The sequence below is a fragment of the Periplaneta americana genome, chromosome 12 (genome assembly GCF_040183065.1).
Source record: "Periplaneta americana isolate PAMFEO1 chromosome 12, P.americana_PAMFEO1_priV1, whole genome shotgun sequence".
In the NCBI taxonomy this organism is placed as follows: domain Eukaryota; kingdom Metazoa; phylum Arthropoda; class Insecta; order Blattodea; family Blattidae; genus Periplaneta; species Periplaneta americana.
In genome coordinates, this window is record NC_091128.1 from 168,146,010 (window position 1) to 168,158,051 (window position 12,042).

Genomic DNA, 12,042 nt, shown 5'->3' on the forward strand with positions numbered 1-12,042 from the left:
CAAAGATCCTACTTCATGAACAGATGGTGAAGATAACAGTCAGTGTCGCCAGTAGTACATACATATACCTGCATTATAAAATTCAAAATTCTATTCCTTTTTAATGATTGTAGAAAACACTAGGTTTATCGGGAAACCGTTGATACTGTCAATTATTAGACTAATAATTTATACTTAATCTACATAACCATTTTCCACATCACATTTTTACCCATTCCAATAACACTGTCACCTAGTGAGAACTTGCGGAACTATTTCAAAGTTTGTCAATTTGTTATATCTTTGGTTCAAAGATATCTGACCTACGATTTTATGATCGTGTAAGCGAACTTTTCAATCACGGAATATTGTATTGTATTGTATTTATTAACATTCCATGGTATTCATACATTGCTTTACAGCTAGAATGTGGAACAAATAAAAAAATTAATACTATTATAAAGTCTTAATTTATAGTCACAGTCTAGATGAAATATATACAGACGACATTTACAATATAGTCTACTAGTACAACACATAGTTTTAGTATCAATTTCATGAAGTGTTATTCAATGTCATGAATTCTCTTACAGAATAGAAAGGCGTGAGAAATTAGGTACTTCTTTAATTTGGTCCTAAATAATCTTATGTTTTGAGTTTCATTTTTTATATCGATAGGGAGGCTATTAAAAATTTGTACTGCCATATAACGCACTCCTTTCTGATAGCACGATAGACTTGCCGATGGAATAAGTCAGAACCAAATACATTATAAAAAATTGACAAAGTTTGAAAGAGTTCCGCTAGTTCTCAATAGGTGACGCCATTATTGGGACTGTTAAAAAGTGTCAGGGAAAATTATTATGTAGATTAGGCATAAATTATTCTCATAATTGACAATACCAGCGGTTTCACGCTAAACACAGTGTTGTTTTACAATAAGTAGAGTGTGATGAAAAACTGAATTGTACGATCGTCAACATTGACTATTATCATCGCTATCTATTCATAGAAGTAATAACCAGGGAAAGGATTTATATGTAAATACATATTTACTTATAAAGCTAATATAATTTATATTTTGCATTATCTTTATGTTTCACAATGTGTAGGGTTGAAAAATCCTACTTTTATTTTCCATATTTTTCCATATTTTAGAGTTTAGTACATATTTTCGTTAATTTCCATATATTTTCCATATTTCATATAAAACAGTCCATATTATATTAGGTTTAACAATAAAGCAAAACAAAATTCCATTAACTTTCAAAAATACATTTCAACAATAGAGATTTAAACACATGTTCAGTAATCCCTTTAACATCAGAGTTATTTGAAAATTAGCAGTCCTATCAACAATGGGAAAGTAAGTTACAAAACTGTATTAATTTAATTTAAAATTTTTAACAGACTTCAGTTGTGCAGCTCAACAGTTAAATGCCAGTCAGAGTACACATAGGTTCAGTTTTGTAAATCATACTATAAAGACGGTAAATATGCCAAAAGTACGTCATTCAGTCAATTTAAAATCAAAACTAACAAGTTACATTTCAGAATTTAAAGAAGATGGTTTATCAACTGACAATAAAATATTATTTTGTAATTTGTGTCAGTGTGCAGTATCATCTACACAAAAGTTCCTGGTGCAACAACACATTACAACTAGTAAACATCAGGCCAACAAACAACTAAATTCCAAGCAGAGACAATTGTTTTTAACACAACCAACAACATCGAATGTAAGATCTGAGTTTAACATCGACCTGTGCCGTTCTCTCATCTCTGCTGATATTCCTCTCTACAAACTAAAGAATAAGGTCTTCAGGGAATTCCTTGAAAAATATACTCAACATACAATCCCGGATGAGTCAACACTTAGGAAGACGTATGCTCCATCCATCTACGATGAGACAATACAGAAGATAAGAGATGAAATTAAAGATAGTTCAATTTGGGTTTCCATTGATGAGACTCCCGACAAAGAAGGTAGACTTGTTGGTAATGTAGTTATCGGTTTGTTAAGTGAACAATATTCTGAACGAATTCTTTTACATTGTGATGTTCTAGAAAAGTGCAATAACAAAACTATAGTTAAACTGTTCAACGAAGCTATGGGTATCCTGTGGCCAAAGGGTATTATGTACGATAATGTGTTATTCTTTATTAGCGATGCTGCCCCTTATATGGTCAAAGCTGGACAAGCATTATCTGTTGTATATCCTAAATTGACTCATTTTACTTGTGTGGCGCATGCATTTCATCGTGTGGCAGAAGTGGTCAGAGACAATTTCCCTAAAGTAGATTTGTTGATTTCATCAGTGAAAAAAGTATTTCTCAAAGCTCCCAGTAGAGTTAACGTGTTGAAAGAAATGTACCCTGAAATTCCATTGCCACCAAAGCCAATTTTAACTAGATGGGGTACATGGCTAGAAGCAGTTGAATATTATGCCGAACATATAGACTCTATTAACAATGTTCTCCTTGCATTGGACTCTGAAGATGCAGTCTCAATTGATACTGCGAAAACAGTTACCTGTGACATAAGTGTGAAGAATGACTTAGCTCACATTCAGCATACATTTTCATGCATCATAAAAACGCTCAAAAGTCTCCAAAATAGGCACCTTTCACTATCTGAAAGTTTTGAAATTATAAATAGTACTGTGGAACAACTGAATCGTGGTAGAGGTAAAGTTGCAGATGCAGTAAGAGCTAAGGTGGACACTGTACTTTCAAAAAACCCTGGATATGAAGAACTACAAAAGGTTGTTGCTGTGATGAGTGGTGAATCAACAGTGAAGATTAACTTGGACTTATCCCCAGCAGACATTGTGAAATTGAATTATGTACCAGTTACTTCTTGTGACGTCGAACGCTCTTTTAGTCAGTATAAATCTATCCTCAGAGACAATAGAAGAAGATTCACTTTTCAGCACTTGAAAGAAATGTTTGTAACCTATTGTTATGGTAACAGACAATAAAAATTGTGTTTTGTTGAAACTACATTGGAAGATAAGGTACGTCCATTATATTTTTTGTTTAGTTTGATTAAAATGTACCAATATTTAACGTACATAGTAATTTTTTTATAATTTTAAGTCCATATTTAATTCCATATTTTGGTAAAAATCCATATTTAATTCCATATTTTGGTAAAAATAACTACATATATATTTACATGTTTCATATATTTTTAGTCCATATAAATCCGTTCCCTGGTAATAACTAAAGGATCCACACTTACACCAACAAATTATCGATCACTATCGATTAATAGGGTCAGATATCTTCGAACGACAATCTACATCACAATGAGTCTTATCAGCCATGTCCATTGCTAAGTTATCTTATAAAGACTGGGAAATCGACGGCTTATGCTTATGACTGTTTTCAAAAAGTTATCCTATGTACTCATCCATATCATGTCCGCCACAAGATTCACAAGCCAGGCGTTCGCAGAGAAAAATCACAGAAAGTATTAACTAACCTAAAAAGAAATGGAATTTTTTCGTGTCTAAAAATAACTTCGGACATTCGGAGATTTTTTTTTTACATAATATGGTTCGTTATACTATACTTGATTATCTCTAAAACATTTGCACGTAAACCTCTAACACTCTGTATATCAAAACTCTTAATACAGTAAGGTACAGCTCGCAACAACTTGGCATTATTACATTATGATAAATGCGATAAATTTTTGGCACTGTTTTCGAAATTAGTGTAAGATAGAATACTTAGCATTAGAATATTTCTGTTGTCGAGAAACAAGTAACTAGCACTACCGGATAACGGATCGAAGCAGCGACATGAACAGAATCTAAATTAAACTAGTGGCTTGTGCAGCAAATGCTGCTGGAAACTAAGTTCGTTAGACGTTCAAATAAACATTTTTCAGATTTATTATCAATGAAGAATACTTTCTTTTTGATAGTTATTTGCTTCCATAATAATGAAACATACTCCCTCTGAATGGATTTTTTTTTAGGCCAAATACATTTTCTTGAACCTATCCAACTTCAGTTTTTGAGTTTCAACGCGAAAACGCAAGTATCAATGTCAGGACGATAGCAGTAGCTATTTCAGATCATTGTGGATTGTAGGCAAAAGTTAAAAAATGTCAGGTTTGCTAAGCTTTCGAACAATAGCATTTTCGTATAGCTGCTGCATGTAGAACTTGAAATGTAGAGCGTAAAATCATTTTCTCCTACTAAGAGATTTTGCTGAAATGATCTGGTGACTACAAAATTTTCTAGGCCTCTTATTTTATCAGTACGTAATACCTTTTTATCTTTCCTTAGGAACTGTAATTTTTGCGCTCTGTCGAGCCAATACTGAAGACAATGACACATTCAATATCTACACTACACCGCCATTAAGTATATGAAAAAGACCCAACCCCACTGGGCTAATAAGTATAAAAATATTTGATTTTTAATAACAATATTATTATCTTACTTAAGTTTTGTAGTTTATATAGCAGCCACTCAGTAAATTATAAAAATGATGATCTAAATTAAGATATTCTCTACATTTACTTACATAACCTCAAAACGTTTCACTTTCATGTCATCAATATAGCATCAGTATTATGTACAATTAATGAAAAATAGACACATCATGATATTAAATATAATAATATTTAATTTCTAATGATAATAACGTCATCAAACCATCTCAAGTTTCGTAGATTTGAATATCCGATACACAGCTGTACTCAAAAAATTATTATACACTGCAGAATCAGTTTTTAATAACAAATTGAATTGAGCTCTTAATATGTCGGCAATCCTGCAGGTCATGGCCTTCGTGTAATAGCCTATTGTTTATTGTAGTGTGTTTTTTGTTCTGAAATTCAATCAAGTCGGCAGTGATTCGATAAAATTAGTTCTCAAAACTGACAACAGATGGATTTTGGAAAATAGGAAAATTATGTAGGAAAATTGACATTTCACTGAAAACTACTACTTTTCCGAAAAACTTTGGGTTCCAAGCTTCAAAATGAGGAGCCATTTATTAAAATCCGTTCAACCGTTTTCCCATTACCAGTTCAAATTATATATATAGATGTTCTAGTTGATTGTTACCCTACGAAAAATTGCCTGCATGTCAAAGACCTTGATTTGAAATAGCTGCTTGAATTTTTGAAGAGATACAATTTGTGAAAATGACCAATAATATTGGAGCTGTGATTTCAATTCAACTGCTATGCAGGATCAGATAAGCCTAATATTCAGTTAACATTCTGTTACCAGACCCAAAGAGTAGTGTCTGCTCAGAATCTTAGTTTGCAAATGACATAGAAGAAGATAATATAATTTATATTACTATTAAATAAGTCATTTAAGTTGTTAACCTATATTTCATAGCTACAGCCTCCAGCAATATGAAATAAAATTCGTGTGTAAACATTTGTCAATAGCTGTAGAAATTATGATTAGTGAAACATGAAAATTTAACAAATATTTGAGGTTATAACATTTCATTTTGAACCATGCACTTTCATTTAGTGAATTACCGATAAGATGAGAACTCTTGTGATATTTAAATAATACTATATCGCGAATATAATTAATAAATAATTTATAAGATACAGAAACAGATTATATTATAAATAAAGATATTACTTACCTTTCCCAGAACAGCCATCACGTACTGTCACGGCCCCCTGTTAAACTTCAACATCTGAACATCAGGTGCGACAAGATATTTTCAACAGGAATGCAGTTGGTAGTTGGGTTTGATTGGTTAAAACTCAATATATTCTTAAACTCTATTGATGCATTGGCACATGAAAGAGATAGTCACTACAAATACAGCAAGGGAGTAATACACCTTTTCTTTCGCCAGTAAGGACAGTTGAATGGGTGAATTCATAGCGGCACCATCCCAGATTCACCTCACAGAAGATACTAACCATAGACTGCTTAAACCATTATGGCTATTGTTGAAATAAATATTTATTTTTATTTTTATTTTATTGAGTTACTTTACGATACTTTATCAACATCTCAGGTTATTTAGCGTCTGAATGAAATGAAGGTGATAATGCCGGTGAAATGAGTCCGGGGTCCAGCACCGAAAGTTACCCAGCATTTGCTCTGAAATAAATAGTGGGAATAAGCACAGAAAAAAAATCACATGATTTATAGCTGGATAGAACATGTAAGGATTTCTATTTAATTCTATTGATGACATTTGCTGTAATTGAAGAGACATGGTTTAAAAATTTTTTGCTGTACATACATAAATATCGAGTAGAGAGTGTTCACAAATAGTACAAATATATTTTATTTTATGTTATACGGGACACTAACCGAAATAAAATACATAATGTATACAGAGTGTTCACAAAGTAAGTAATATTACTCATAACTTCTTAAATTTTAATTTCACAAAAAGGTTTTATACAAGAACTGTTGGAGATAAACCATATAATATACTAGTGTCCGAAAAAAGTTATTTATTCAGGAATACAGGGTGTGCCAGGAAACTTTACTTTTTAAATGGCACCCTATATTAAAATTTACATATTACGAATCTCCATGAAATTATAGGAATTTTAACCATTCACCCGTTTCATGACTTTTAAATATTTATTAAACTTGATTCGTGAACTTCAAACTTGACAACAGATGCTCAAAATGACAACTATTCACAGCCAAACAATATCCCAATCTATCACGGAAACAGTCCATTCATTATCTTTCTCACAGTTATATGCAAAGCTCGGAACTTGGGGACTTGTGTGTCGTGTGCATGAGTAAGGTTACAGGTACAACGTATACAAAGCTCACCCTGCAAGTGCTCAGGGACAGTCGTGTGTACTAAGAACGTGGTCACATCGAATGGCAAGAAGACGAACGAATAAACTGTGTCATGTCGAAGCAAATGACATTCAGAGAATTACAGGTAAACGGTCTGTTAGAGGAATGAGAAAATACGTGGTATTCGAATGGGTATTATAGAAGTTTGAAAATATATTTCTTAAATTTTAGGTACAGAATTTCGTGAAGGAATTCTGAGGAGATACATTATTTTCTTCGAATGAAGAGTTTATATTTTGTAAGTTGTGCCACACATAAACTAGAGACTGGAAACGGACATTAATTGAAAGACATTACAGTCTCTTAAATCCATAGCCATGGATCAAGTCGTAGTGGAACCTTCCCTAGCAGTGACATAGAAATTGAAAACTATTTTCGAGAAAAATTTAGAATACTTATCTTTCTCAGATACGAGATCAGCTAGCAACTACTGAAAATCGAACAGGAAACAGTGACAGTGAAAACATTCAGTATTTTAAGTTTGCTCCCGTCACTTCATGTGACGTGGAAATAAGTTTCTTTCGTTTCAAATCATGTTTAACTAACAGACGAAGAAGTTATGGATTCGAAAATCTTCGAATCCATGTCGTCATATACTGTAATAAAATGTACAGAGCAGAACTGTAAATTTGATATATATATATATATATATATATATATATATATATATATATATATTCTTTAAAATTACGTGTTTCAAGCTACCATAATATTATCAATATGTTGTTCCGGCCAGGAACCACTTTTATAGCAGACCTGACAGTACCTCTGTGCTGGAAGCAGGAGTTTGTTGATATTGAAGTCCGGTCGCTTAGCCACGTTCAAAGACACAAGTCCCCAAGTTCCGAGCTTTGGTTATATGACATCTGTTTCATGTCATATCTACAGTCTGCAGACTGTTTTCGTGAGACTGGGACATTGTTTTTGGCTGTGAAGATCCTCATTTTGGCTGTGAATGATCCTCATTTTGAGTATTGTGGTAAAGCTTGGTTAGTGATAGTGTTCTGTTTACTATTATGCCTATTAAACATGATTTTATATACTTATTTGTCTAAAGTATGAAGTCCACGAAACAAGGATAATAAATAGTTAAAAGACATGAAATGGGTAAAATTTAATGGAGATTCAAAGTATGTAAATTTTAATATAGGGTGCCACTTAAAAAAAGTTTACTGTATGCCTGAATAACTTAACTTTTTTTCGAGCACTGGTATCATATTGTATGGTTTATATTCAACAGCTTTTGTATAAAACGTCATGTTTCTAATTAAAATTTAAGAAGTTATGAGCAATATTACATCATTTTTAACACTCTATAGAGGTGTGAAAATTATTAGAATAATCTTAATTTTAAAGGTTTTTTTATAGTTCCTTCACAAATATTCATTGAATTGATGAATATTGGTATATAATATTACTATACTGATGTAGGATATATTTACTACTAACAATGCCGGAAAGCATTGTTGTACATTGGTATTTTTCTTATTTTACAATTGTTATGGGAATTCAGAAATTATTATATTATGTTGGCGGAATTGGAAACATCAAAAATTAATTAAGAAATGCTTTAAACAAATTGTTCTTTGCGTTTACATTGTTGTGAAGGTTCAAATGAACGTATACATCTGTTTTGTGCATATAATTTTTTATGTTTCCAATTCCGCCAACATAATATAATAATTTCTGAATTCCCATAACAATTGTAAAATAAGAAAAATATCAATGCACAACAATGCTTTCCGGCATTGTTAGTAGTAAATATATCCTACATCAGTATAGTGGTATATACCAATATTCATCAATTCAATTAATATTTGTGAAGGAACTATTAAAAAACCTTTAAAATTAAGATTATTCTAATAATTTTCACACCTCTGTATACAGGGTGTTTCAAAAATACGGGGCATAATTTCAGGTATGTATTTCCCACATGTAGACAATCAAAATAGTTCATTACTACATGTGTCCGGAAATGCTTCATTTCCGAGTTATGGCCTTCACAACATTGAAATTCACTGGAACGTTTTTCTTTCCGCAGGTCGTTGTCATTACAGAAGATGTTCAAAATGTCCACCTCCTCCTTGATTACAGACCTCACATCGATGTCTCATTGACACACTGCTGCAAGAACCACTGACAGAACCTAACTCGTGCAGGGTAATCTGCTGGTGACAGGGCCTGTACACGTTGCAAATGATAAGGATACAATTAATACTCTTTCAACAGTCTCCAGACAGTCGTATGAGGAACATTGACTTGCAACGCTACCCTTCGTGTGCTGATAGAAGGAGTCATGTTCACAGCCTCCAGAATCTCCTCCTGTACTTCTGGAGTTGTAGATCTTGGTCGTCCCCTTCCCAAACCAGGAGAGTTAAATTTTCCATACTCGCGCAGACGGTAATGAAGACGTACAAATGTCTTCCGATCTGGACATTGTCACTGTGGGTACCTCTCCTGGTACAAACGACGAGCCAGCGCAGCATTGCCGTCCGCCTTACCGTACATGAAGTGTATCTCTGCCAGCTCTTGATTTGAATACATGTCGCACAGTCTAACGGCTACACAACACTGAATGTAACCTTCGCCTCGGAATGAACTGTCAGAGCGCCCTCTTAATGTCTCCTTTGACGGCAACGACCTGCGGAAAGAAAAACGTTCCGGTGAATTTCAATGTTGTGAAGGCCATAACTCGGAAATAAAGCATTTCCGGACACATGTTGTAATGAACTATTTTGATTGTCTACATGTGGGAAATACATACCTGAAATTATGCCCCGTATTTTTGAAACACTCTGTATATGAAGTATGTTAGAAATATGAGTACAATAAAGCACAATAGTACTACTAGCAGGAAAGGAATACGGTAGAACAAAAATAATTTATATAGGCACAGGAATAGAAATAAATACAACAAGTATTTTTCTCCGTAAATTGTTTTTATTATTTCGTGGAACGCACACAGGTCAAGAGTATTTCTTATTATATTTAGGTATTTCACACAAGATGTTAAACACGTTTCTTTGAGCAAATACGTCCAGTGTGAAAAGAACAAAGGGAATGATGTGCAAGTAGACACGGATAAGTACTTATAAGTAGCCACAGAATGGTGGATTTTGGGGGAGGGGCAATTTACGTACCTTTTTTTTCTCATAAAATGAACAAACAAACAAACACAGGATTCCGACAATGCTGTAGCGGAAATTACATGACCAAGTACTTGTATCGCCAGTAGGACGGATCTGTATGCCATATTGTAGGTTTTCTTTCTTCCTCCGGGGTGGGATAACTCTATCAACAAACACTTAGAAATCTGCATATCCGTTATATTATTTGACTGCCATATAAAAAAAATGTATTCAAGATACACACTGATAAAATTTTGTGTTATATTGAGAATCAGATGTTTTATAAACCTTCCCCATCGTGTGACCTCGTAAACCATTCTGCTTAATCGGTTACTGGACGCAGAAATAGGATCTGGTCCACCATAAACCAGAAACGGAAACGACAGCGAGAACGAGAACAGAAAAATTATTAAAATATACAGGGCGTTTAAAAAAGTTTCGCATATTTTACAGGAGGTAGCATAGGTCGAAACTAGAAAAAAAAAGTTCCTATAAACGTGTGTCCGGAAAGAAATATCTGTTGAGATATGGGTCGTGCTGTATTATGGCCTATCATCGTCATTCGTTTAAAAACACAAAACAATCGTGCATTCGTTTAGATTGGAGAGCATTCTTCAACAGAAGTAAACGGAGAATATAGTAGTAAACAAAGGTCTAGGATACTACAAAGTCTATCATTTTATTAATTGTGTTAGTAAGTATGTACAGTACAGATGCCTCAAAATAGGAAGCTGCCTGGAGAGGGGAAGTAGTAGAGCTAACGGAGGGGGCCCGCCTAGGCTCCGATACCAAGGTATAGTCATATTATCTGAAAAGTTGACCTCTTGACAATGTATTCAAGATGTACCCTCCCTATGCAGCCTTCTCAACTGTTATTAGAACTGAGCTGTACCGTTCTAGTCCACAGTGCACAGCAGTAGGCGGACCGTGGTAGGGGAGAAGTGCTCTATGCGCCTGCGCGAAAGAGACAGCTTGCTAGTTTGAGGCATCTGTACGTACAGTATTCAATAGTGTACACTACCGGTCAAAGTTTTTGATCAGCTATGAAAACAAATATATATATATATATACTTCAGTTCAATGTACAAACACATCGGAAAACCTAAATAGACAAACACACTAAATATGTTCCCTCTCTAGCATTATGATGTGATAGAATATTCAAAACGAAATCCCTGTTTTAACCACAAATCCATAGTTGTGATAGGTGATCGAAAACTTGTGACCGGTAGTGTAGGTTGTTTTTCTGTTAATACACATTGGGGTACCACTTTTCTACGCCTCGTGCGACAATATCTAACCCGAAGGTTTAATAGGCGATGGATTGGTCGAGGAGCTCCAGAAGCATGGCCTCCCCGATCACCTGATCTAAATCCTTTGGACTTCTGGCTATGAGGGCATTTAAAGACATTGGTGTATGCCACATCCATCGAAAACGTACATACGTTACAGGAGCGTGTATCTAATGCATGTGAGCAAATCCGATAACAGCAAGGAGTGGTTGCAAGAGTTTGTGACTCACTGAGAACAAGGGCTGAAGTATGTGTAACAATGGGTGGTAACCACCTTCTGTGGTGTCTACTGTATACGTAACAGACAGGTGGGTACTGTAGATCACAATACAGCATTGCCCATATCTCAACAGATATTTCTTTCCGGACACATGTTTATAGGAACTTTTTTTTCTAGTTTCGACCTATGCTACCTCCTGTAAAAATATGCGACACTTTTTTTAACACCCTGTATATATAGTCTATTTAAATGTGAGCATTCACAATTAACGAGAAGCTTGCCTGAGGCCGGGAACGTGAAAGCAAAGTTTTAACTTTGCCGTTCTCATTTACGATCACTGCCTACTAGATTCACTCTGTCATAAAACGATTTGATCGTGGTATATTTTGTAGCAAGGAGGCCGTGACATAATTTCTTTCTTCATCCGTAGTTTCTAACTAACTCAGAAATTCAGGAGAATCACCGTCAATATATGCTACGTATATATGTAAACAGAGTATCACGTGAATTGAATTCTTAAAAAAAATCTTTTGTGTCATAAATTTTGAAGTTGGTTAACCTGTGTTTATGTTGGCTGGCTTCTACTTACTCATAAG